We start from the raw sequence: 10,879 nt of genomic DNA, 5'->3' as shown, positions 1-10,879 counted from the left end.
AACTACAGAAGAATTACAATATGGCAGCACTTAACCTGTTAATAATTGGAAAGAGCAATAGCTGGGTATTACTATTAATAATACTCTTTGTAGTGTTTGGAAAAGAAAACTAAGATCATGGCTCCCAGCCCTCTCAATTCTTGGGGAAGAAATGGAGGTTGTGACAGATTTTATTTTCCTGGGTTCCAAGATCACCGCAGATGGGGACTGCAGCCAAGAAATTAAAAGAGGCTTGCTCCTGGGGAGGAAAGCTATGGCAAATCTAGACAGCATACTAAAAAAGCAGAGACATCACCCTGCCAACAAAAGTGCGTATAGTCAAGGTTATGGTTTTCCCAGTTGCAATGGATGGCTGTGAAAGTTGGACCATAAGAAAGGCTGAGCGCCAAAGAATGGAGGCCTTTGAACTATGGTGCTGGAGAAGACTCCTGCGAGTCCCTTGGACTGCAAGGCGATCAAACCGGTCAGTCCTAGAGGAGATCAACCCTGACTGCTCTTTAGAAGGCCAGATCCTGAAGAGGAAACTCAAATACTTTGGCCACCTAACGAGAAGGAAGGACTCACTGGAGAAGAGCCTAATGCTGGGAAAGATTGAGGGGAAAAGAAGAAAGGGATGACAGAAAACGAGGTGGCTGGATGGAGTCACTGAAGCAGTCGGTGTGAGCTTAAATGGACTCCAGAGGATGGTAGAGGACAGGGAGGCCTGTAGGAACCTTATTTATTTATTAGTCCAATTTATATGCCGCCCTTCTCCATAGACTCAGGGCGGCTTACAATGCATTATAGCAATAGCCTGCATACTTTTTTGTATATACCTGCTTAGTAGGGCTTTCGGCCCTCCCTAAGTGGTGTTGTTCTATACAAAGTTGTCTTATTGCCCCCACAATCCGGGTCCTCAATTTACCTACCTCGAAAGGATGGAAGGCTGAGTCAACCTTGAGCCTGGTGAGATTCGAACTTGCACTGATTGCAGGCAGCTGGCAGCTAAGTGCTAGCACTTAACAGCACTTTAGTCCGCTGCACCACCGAGGCTCTAACCTTGTTTGTGGGATCGTGATGGGTCGGACACGACTTCGCGACTAACAACAAAAAGTGTTTGGAGACAAAGGTTGCCAGGTGTCCACTATTTGAGCGGACAGTTCGTTTTTTTCACATTATGTTCACTATTTTTTTTTTTTCACAAAATAGTGGACATTTTTTTTTTATTCAAAAGCTTTATGATGAAAATGGTACGTAATCTAAAGCTGTACAGTCTAAGAGAATAAGGATAGGAGAATCGCGTTTTGTCTTTTTTTTTTTCATAAGTTAGAATGAGACAAAGATCGAATATCCATTGAACTCGATTCTCCGAAAAAATTAATGATGAGATTTAAAATAAAAATATATTATAAAATTATGTACGGTTCACATTTTTAAAATGTATTGTAGCTTGCCTCGACTGACCTAAAATGGTGTGTTAAAATGTTTGTAAGAAAATATATAATTTAATTGTAATTTTTTTATTTTATTTTTTTACTACTTAACACCCCCCCCCGAAAAACATATTTCTGCCCCCCCCCAATTTAATTTAAGCCTCCGAAACCCCCAAAAGACGAAAGGAAAAACAAAAGAGAAGAAATCCTCCCTGCCGAATCCCCCAGGATCCCCACTCGGCGTTTCCAGGTCTCATCCCCGACCTAAGTAGGATCCGCCAATGAGGTCGCGCTTCCACTGGATCACCGATTCGGAACTTAATTCACCCCACCCTTAAGTGTCATCCCCCCCTCCCGCGCGATTGCCCCTCGAGTAAAAAAAAAAAAACAGCTCGGAAATGGGCTGCGCGAATGAGCCACGGAAGAAACCGATCGCGAGCGAAGACTCGTCCGCGCACCCCACGCTCGCCATCGGTTTGTTCCGTGGCCCCAGGGCCGGATTTAGATGGAAAGAGGCCCTAGGCTATTCCACTTATGAGGCCCTTTCACCTATAGTGAAAGTGTAATTTTAATTTTGCTAACAATTTGAATGTAGGCCCCTCTTGATCTTGAGGCCCTAGGCTGAAGCCTAGTTAGCCTATAGGAAAATCCGGCCCTGCGTGGCCCCCAGCCAGCCAGCGTTGGATCAGATAGAAACAGGAAAGGGGGGAGAGCAGGAGGGGAAAGCGATCGAAAGGGATCGGGGGGGGGGGGATCCAGCGGGCTCCGTGCGGGCTTCGACACGGTCCTTTCCAAGCGCGCGTTTTCGTGGGAAACGGCCGGGCGCTCTTGTTTACAAATCTCGCTCGCCCCACGTTGGAATAAGCAGGGCGGGGAAGAAGAAGAAGAAGAAGAAGAAGAAGAAGAAGAAGGGGACGGAGCGAGCGAGCTCCGGCGCCGCCTCCGGATTTAGCTACGGACAGAGGATCGCCCGGGGATCGCAAGGGTGGGAGGGGGGAGAGCAAAGAGCGGAGAGGAGAGGAACGGCGGTGCCTTCAAGGAAGAGCAGCCGGGGGTGCCCGAGGAAGGCGAGTCGTTGCCCACCCGCCCAAGCCCGGATCTTCTTGGGAGCCCATTCAAACCACCACCCCCCTTCCCGCATTAAGCGCGGACTATACGCCGTGCATAATAAGGTGCGCACATATATTATACACCTACATATATATATGCGCGCGGAGAAAGAGACCAGCGCTGAGCTAACCCTATCTGCCCGATCCGCCGATCTTTTCCTCCGGGCTGCCTCCTGCAATTGCCACCCCCCGCTTTGCCTGCTCGGAGCCATCTCCTGTCCTGTCCCGGTCTCCCCCCCCCGCCGCCTCCGGGGCCGCTTTTTGGCCCTTCGCCTGGCGAGCTTGTTTGTCTCTCCAGCCGCTTCGCCACCGCCGGCTAAAGAGATTTCACCGCGGCCTTGAGAGAGAGAAAGTGAGTGAGTGAGAAGAGGGGGGAAGAGAGAGAGAGAAAGAGAGAGGGGGGAGAGAGGGAGAAAGAGGGGGGGAGAGAAAGAGAGAAAGGGAAGAGGAGAGGGGAAAGAGAGAAAGAGAGGGGGAGAGAGAGAGGAAGGGAGGAGAGAAAGAGAAAGGGAGAGAAAGGGAGAGGGGGGAGAGAGAGAAAGAGGGGGAGAGAAAGGGAAGAGGAGAGGGGAAAGAGAAAGAGAGAGGGGGAGAGAGAGAGGAAGGGAGGGAGAGAAAGAGAAAGAGAAAGGGAGAGAGAAAGAGAAGAGAGGGGGGAGAGAGAGAAAGAGAGAGAGGGGGAGAGAAAGGGGAGGGGAAAGAGAAAGAGGGGGGAGAGAGAGAGGGAGGAAGGGAGAGAAAGAGAAAGGGAAGAGGGGGAGAGAGAGAAAGAGAGGGAAGAGAGGGAGGGGGGAGAGAAAGAAAGAGAGAAAGAGAAGAGGGAGAGGGCTAGAGAGAGAAAGAGAGAAAAGACAGAGAGAGAAAAAAGGGGAGGCAGAGAGAGACGGGGAGGGAGAGAAAGAGAAAGGGAGAGAGAAAGAGAGAGGGAGAGAGAAAAGGAAGAGGAGAGGTGAAAGAGAGAAAGAGAGGGGGAGAGAGAGAGGAAGGGAGGAGAGAAAGAGAAAGGGAGAGAGAAAGAGAAGAGGGAGAGTGTGGGAGGGAGGGAGAGAGAGCGAGAAAGGAAGTCCATCGATCGCACCACGGACAGTGAGCGAGCGAGCGAGCGACCAAACCAGCCAGCCAGAGCACGCGTGGGAAACCAACTAACCAACCCACCAACCGGGAGCTACCGGCGTCTTTCGCGGCGGCGTTCGCGCCTCCTTTCCCTGCTGGCCAACCAGCCTACCGACCGACCGACCGACCCAGCAAAGCCGATCGTCCACCAGCGCGACCCCTCCCGGGGGCTCCGAGGAACACCGAGCCAGCCAGCCAGCCGGGTAGGTCGGTGGCTTCGCCAAAAGCGGAGCTTGCGGTCGCGAGAACAACTTTCGCACATCGCCAAAGCCGGTGGGCGGCGGGTCTGTGTGCGTGTGCGAGGATCGCGGCGAGCTCGCCCCTTGGCCGGACCGCGCTTCCTCCCCTGCTCCGCGGAGGGAAAAGGGGGGTTAATGCTGAGAGATTCTCGGGTGGGGAGGCGGGTGTATGTGGGGAGGGGGGGGTCGATGCCAGGTGAAGCGCAAAAAGGCAGCCTCGGCTCCCGCAGCCCCCGGAGAGGCGGAGGTGGCGGAGTGGGGAGGGGGACGCGCCTTGCATTGAAAGGGCGAACCGGGCGCAAGGGCGCTTCCAAAACTTCGCTCGTCCCGCCTCCCCGCCTCGGTTGCAGGCTCAGATTTGCTGCACGTGTCTGGGGCGAGAGAGAGCAAAGGCAGGGGAAGCCCCTCTCTCTCCCCCCCTTCTTCCCTCCCCTCGGACGATCCTGACGTTCCTTGGTGCCTGGCTTCTGCGAATTGTTGGCCTTGTTGTTCCAAGAATGCGCCTCCCCGCGTGTAGCCAACCCCGTGTTTTTCTTTACCTCGTGGAGAAGTGGGGCGGGAGGCAAACGCGGGAGAGGGAGATCGGAGGGTCTCCCCTTCCTCTCGACTTGCACCCTTCCCCTTACCTTACTGTAAAAATTGACTCGAGTTTAGGTCACTCTCAGATATTGAAAAGGGGGTGGGGGGTGCTGTCGTATGGACGCGTCTCCCCCAACCCCTTTAGTCGATGAAAAGCGTATTAAGAGTTTGGAGGAAAAAGCAAAGTTGTTATTATTTTTACGGTGTTCTAAATCTGGATGCCGATCGCGTGTTTTTACTGAGCCACGGGTTTATTATTATTATTATTTTTTTTTAAATTTGATTTATATGCCGCCCTTCTCCGGAGACTCAGGGCGGCTTACAATGCGTTAAGCAATAGCCTTCATCCTTTTGTATATTTTACATAAAGTCAGCTTATTGCCCCCACAATCTGGATCCTCATTTTACCTACCTTTGAAAGGATGGAAGGGTGAGTCAACCTTGAGCCTGGCGAGATTCGAACTTACTAATTGCAGACAGCTGGCGTTAAATTACAATGCATTAGTCTGCTGAGCTATCCAGGCTTCCTGGATATTCGTGGGGGGTGGGGGGGGTAAGAGCGGAATGCAATGGTTGCATGGTTCCTCCCCCCCCAATAACTTTTCCTTTCGAGTTTGCTCGTGAGGATGATGATGATAGTAATAGTAACTTAGTAATAACTAGCAATACTCGTGTTTTCCCGAAAATAAGACCCTGACATACATACATACATACATACATACATACATACATACATATATATATATATATATATATATATATATATATATAATTATATACATACACATACATGCACACATGCATACACACGCACACGCATGCACACACACACACACACACACACACACACATATATATATTTGAACTCTGAAATAAGCGCTTGGCCTTATTGCCATGCGCTCAAAAGCCCGATTGGGCTTATTATCAGGGGATGTCTTTATTTTGGGGGAAAAGAGGGTAGCAATAAAACTAAGTAGTAATAAATAATATAATGCCCTCGTTCCTCCTTAAAAACCGCGCTGGCTTTCTGAGGCAGGATTCTCTCAGGCAGTCTTTTTTTTTTTTTTTGCAGCTGTTCTTTCCCTCCCCTCCATAGGAAGGAGGAGGAGGGGGGGGAGAGAAGAAGAAGGGAAACTGCCCCATAATTTAAGAAGTTTCCCCCCAAAATCTCGGGACCAGAAGAGCTAATAGAAGGCGGAGCTGTTTAAACTTTCCCCGCTGATGCCCGCCGAACGGGGGGTGAGAGAGAGAGAGGCGGCGCGAAAGTTGCCTTGGCCAAAAGAACTTTTTTTTTTTTCAAGAACTTTCTCCTAACTCGGGAACATGGGAGCCTGATATAACCGCCGGGTTTGTTTGTCAGGAGAAGAACGTCAACAGATGTTCCCTCAGGGATTTCTGCTCAAACTCTGAGCTCCAGCCAAGGGCAGAACCGGCTGCAGTCTGTGGGACTGGAGTGTGGGAATTTGAAGAGGGAACTTGGGCTGCTCATAAGTAGTAACGCCAGCCTTAGAATCTCCCAGTATTTTTTTTTTTTTAATTCTTTGGCTTGCCTTATAGCCGTAGCAAAACCGCGATATGACCGTCAGAAGAGTTGTGGAGAATGAGGGCAACCCGTGCAAATTTAATTAACGATTATTATCACCTTCATCAGCGCTGTTTTCACTATGATACATTTTTAAGCTAATTTCTGGGTGCTACAGCTGTTAGGAAGGGCAGTTTTTAGGTGGGGGAAAAAGTTGGAAAAGATTGCAATTTAATCTCTCTTTTGGTTTTGGAAGGTCTTAATCAGTTAAAAACTGGCTTTCCACCCCCCCCCAAAAAAAACCAAAGCAAAAATGAACCCCAATTCTGAAGCGTTTTAAATAGAAATTAAATACAAAGATATGAAATGTTCTTTAGTTAGGTAGAACTGTAATGAAATATTATTTGAAGAGTGAGTGTTAGGGACAAATGATGGATCAGGAGGTGTAAATACCCTTCTTGTGAACTTTCTTAATGGCATATTTACATTTTTGGACATAATTTTAGAATAAAATGACCTCTGAATTGATTTAGATTTTCTTAAGAACTTTCGGGGGCTTTTTCTGCGTGTTGACACATCTGTGGAACAAAAGTTTTATAGTTCTTCCTCCAGTTGACTGAAACATATTATGAAACCTGACTAAAGTCTCCAATAAATATTTTAAATCCCCTTTTCTCTGGTCTTTTATTATAATTTGGATTCTGTGAACTCATCATCCTTAACTAGCATCTTTACTGGATTTAAAAAAGAAGAAAATATGCTCTTGTTATCTTCTACAACTATGCAGGATTTATTACCATAAAAAAAATAAGTGTGAATAATGATGCAAAATATGTTTGCAACTGTTGAATTAGCATTGTAAGGGGAGGAAAATGCCAATAAATTTTGGACAGGATAGTATTCCGCAAAGTTACAAGGAAGTGGCCTGTTCTTTGTTGTTGTTTTCTAAAAAAAGTCAGCATTAATTGGCCAGTTTTGGATAATTGTAATCTTATGAAATTGGAACATCAAGCTCCCTTGTGGGTTGTACATTAGCAATTCCTCATTTATATTGTGGGTCAAAAGGCAGGCTTTTTCAGTTGTCTGCCACATATTGGTTGAAAATTTGAGCCTTTATGGTAGAAGGGATGTCTTATTTTCAAGTTCACTCACTTGGGTTTGCCGTGTGGTTTTTGAAACGCGCCCAGTGTGGTTTAAGAGAGTTGTGTCCTATCCTATTTTTATTATCTCTTTGCAGATTTGAATGTTGGCTTGCTTTTGTGTTTTTGCAAAGAATCGCAGACTGTCTTAAGTGAGCCCTCTCAGTGGTCTACAAAATCAAAATCACTTGCCCTGTCTATGTTGGAAAACAATATATTAAAATCCGATCAAACAATCCTGAGAAACAGTAGTTGCATTAGTTTTAATTTTAATATGGTAAATATCGGTAAATATAACCCCCCCAAATAAAAGCTCTTTTGGAGTTCTCCATCATTTTTAAAAGTGGGAAGGGAGGAATTTGGAGAAAAAAGTTTAAGGAACATTGATCTAAGTGAACTTCTTCCATCTTTGATCCAGTTTCTGGCTCTTTTAAGTCTGGCATCGATATGTCAGTTAGATTCCCACAACAGTCATTTTATTGCTGAATTAGCCATTTTCATCATAAATGAATCCTAAATGTTGAATTTTCACCATACATTAAGCCACTCCAACATGTAGAAGACCTAACAATAGTTGAGCCCAACTAGGCCAGTGTGAATATGGCTGATTGGTCTTAACAGTAATTGAACTTGGGTAAATGTATTGTGTGAACACAACCACAAGAGTGTGTGTGTAATGTCATCCCTTTGGGTAGTCTAGGTTCACATTTCCCACCAACAGTTGTTTGAGGAGAAGAATAAGGATTTTTCTAAATGTAATTGTGAGGATCACAATCCCGCCTGGACTACTGCAATGCTCTCTATATGGGGCTCCCCTTGAGGTGCACCCGGAGGCTCCAACTGGCGCAGAGTGCAGCCGCGTGGGTGGTTATGGGAGCGACATGGTGTTCCCATGTAACACCTCTCCTGCACGAGCTGCACTGGCTCCCGGTGGTCTTCCGGGTGCGCTTCAAGGTCTTGGTTACCACCTTTAGAGCGCTCCATGGCTTAGGACCTGGTTACTTACGGGACTGCCTGCTGCCACCAGTAGCCTCCCCCGGCTGGTACGCTCTCATAGAGAGGGGCTCCTCCGGGTGCCGTCGGCCAAACAATGTCGACTGGCGGCCCCCAGGGGGAGAGCCTTCTCTGTGGGGGCACATACTATCTGGAATGAGCTCCCCCCGGAGATACGGAGGATCCCAGATCTACGCACCTTCCACCGCACTCTCAAGACCTTTTTATTCCATCAGGCTGGCCTGGCCTAACTGTTTCCCTTTTCCCCCTTTTTAAAACGTAAATTTTAATTCATTTTTAATTTATTGGGGTGTTTTAAATCTGTCTTCGGCCAAATTGTTTAATTCGATTTTATTCAGTTTTAAATTTTGTATTTATGTTTTTTATCCTGTGGCTGTTCACCGCCCTGAGTCCTTCGGGAGTAGGGCGGTATACAAATCAAATAAAACTAAACTAAATTAAACTAAACAATCACATATTGGTCTGTTGTTGGTCTGTCGGCTGCCTTTAGTATCTGAGTCCTGGTCCCAAGTCGTCAATAACTCCAAAGGCCCTGAATTGTGCCTTGTCTTTTGATCTCCTAATGACCACTTGCTTCTTTGAATTCCTTCATTAATTTGAGTCGAGCCATATTCCGTCCACCACATTCCCCAATTTGACTTTGTCGTTTGTTTTAACGCATTCACAGATCTTGCTTGCTGTTCATTTGGCTTCTCACTACAATCGGCTGCACGATCCCATAATTTTAAGTTGGTGGAGCTACATTTTAAAATTTTTACATCTGTTTAAGGCTTAGACTGGGTTCAGTTCCTAAGATAGCCTTCTTTAATCTTCTGCCTCGATTTTATCAGACTGCAATAATCTCTCCTGACTTGATACGTGCTGGATCTGGGCGATGGGAACTAACCACCTTGGTTACTGATCTGTGGCAATGTACGGTAACTAGATCTGTGTGTTTTGTGATGCTATGAATTGCTACCAAATTTTGCTTTGTTTCTTTTCTGTAAACCACCAAGAACTTCAGATGCTTGGAAAATTATTCTGTTGGCCCATTTAGCAGAAATAAATTTTTAAAATGGATTTGGGACTACAATAATTGCTGCCGAATTGTTCCCCTTTGATTTTTGTGTATGCTTCTTTCTTTCAGTGGAGCTGATTGTGAGTTTACCCATCAAGAATCGTGCCGTGATTTGTTCACATGTATAGAAAATCCGTTTAGCATCAAACTTGATCGTTCTTGATCATTCCACTTGTTCTATTCTGAAAGCTTCACAGTTGCAGTTAGTTGGCTTATTTTTATAACAGGCATAAATATTGGATCTATACAGGCTACATTATTTTATTGTTCTCAGAATAGCAGTGCTTTACAAAGATTGGACTATAAATTGACGGGTCAATTGTTCAAAAAAAAAAAAATTATGCCAGGGAGAGAGAATCAAAGCCTCTATAATAACAGGCAGCCTTCTTGTAGCATAAAATCTCACAGACTGAATGCATGAATTCGGCTATCTATATCTATATGAATATATATATCCCTAGTGCCACGTAAAGGAGTGAGCTCCCGTTTCTTGTCCCAGCTTCTGCCAACCTAGCAGTTCGAAAGCACGTAAAAGCGAGTAGAAAAATAGGGACCACCTTTGGTGGGAAAGTAACAGCGTTCCATGCGCCTTTGGCGTTTAGTCATGCCGGCCACATGACCGAGACATCTTCAGACAGCGCTGGCTCTTTGGCTTTGAAACGGAGATGAGCATCGCCCCCTAGAGTCGGGAATGACTAGCACATACCGTATTTTTTGAAGTATAAGATGCACCTTTTCCTCCCCAAAAGGAGGGTGAAAAACTGGGTGCGTCTTATACTCCGAAACGAAGCTTCAGAAAAGAAGCCCCCAAACAGAGCTTCAGAAAAGACCCCAGAGCCTTTTTTTCTGAAGCTGTTTCAGAGGCAGAAAAAAAAGTTTTTTCTGAAACAGAGTTTCAGAAGTTTCAGAGGCAGAAAAAAAAAGCAAAAAAAAAAAAAAAAAAAAGCAAGGCACAGAGCTCACAACCAAGGAACCTGTTGCTAAAATTCACCTGTGGGAACAGCTGATTGGGGTTATTCTGGGAGGCCAATCCACCTGCCAATCAGCTTTTTTTCTTATTTTCCTCCCCAAAAACTAAGGTGCGACTTATACTCTGAAAAATACGGTATGTGCAAGGGGAACCTTTACCTTTTTATCTATATAAATATGACTGTCAAGAAATAAACAGTGGAATTCAAAATATCTGAAATGCAAAGGGCCCGATTTGAGACAGCTTGAGAAAGAAGTTCAGCGAGGAGGACCAGGACAAAGAGCCAATTTGATTCCCTTTGAAAATGAAATATTTCCATTTTGAATCTTAAGAGATCCCATACCCATACGGCTCCTGGGGCTTTTTAGAGGTGGCCCCGCTGTTTGGAATAGTTTTGCTCATTGGAGTATTTTCATCATACGTATCCAAGAAGAATGATTAAAAAGGGAATATACGGCTGTTTTACTCGCCTGTCGTTCTGTGCCTGGTTTTCAAGTAGATGCTTTTTGCATCGCTGTGTGAACTGGTTGTGTTTTTATTGACTTAAGCCTCGTTGGATTTTTTTTTTTTTAATGAAAAAGATCTAGCTATAAATATATTTGCAAAGCAGCCATACGGAGAGGGAAAGGGAGAAACTAAGGGAAAAGGATGGCATTTTTCAAGGCCTTGTTAAGTCAGGGTAGAAAGAGAGAAGGTTTGGGCCTCTCCTCTTCCATCAATTGCGA

At 45.8% G+C, this 10,879-nt stretch overlaps 1 protein-coding gene across 2 annotated transcripts in view; it reads left to right on the top strand.

The window, feature by feature from the left end:
* Positions 1-2,389: 2,389 nt before the first annotated feature.
* The window catches only part of SOX5 (SRY-box transcription factor 5), a 1,038,733-nt gene continuing 1,030,243 nt past the window's right edge, over positions 2,390-10,879 (top strand). The window contains exon 1 of one of the 2 annotated variants that reach the window (XM_087873007.1): positions 2,390-3,837. The gene's annotated coding sequence lies outside the window, so the exon portion shown is untranslated. The remainder of the gene's footprint in view (positions 3,838-10,879) is intronic. The other variant, XM_060688637.2, reaches the window with a different exon arrangement.

The sequence above is a fragment of the Pantherophis guttatus genome, chromosome 7, assembly GCF_059756535.1.
Source record: "Pantherophis guttatus breed Tessera chromosome 7, ASM5975653v1, whole genome shotgun sequence".
In the NCBI taxonomy this organism is placed as follows: Eukaryota; Metazoa; Chordata; class Lepidosauria; order Squamata; family Colubridae; genus Pantherophis; species Pantherophis guttatus.
The sequence above is the reverse complement of the archived record's forward strand: the minus strand, read 5'-3'. Positions and strand labels throughout refer to the sequence as shown.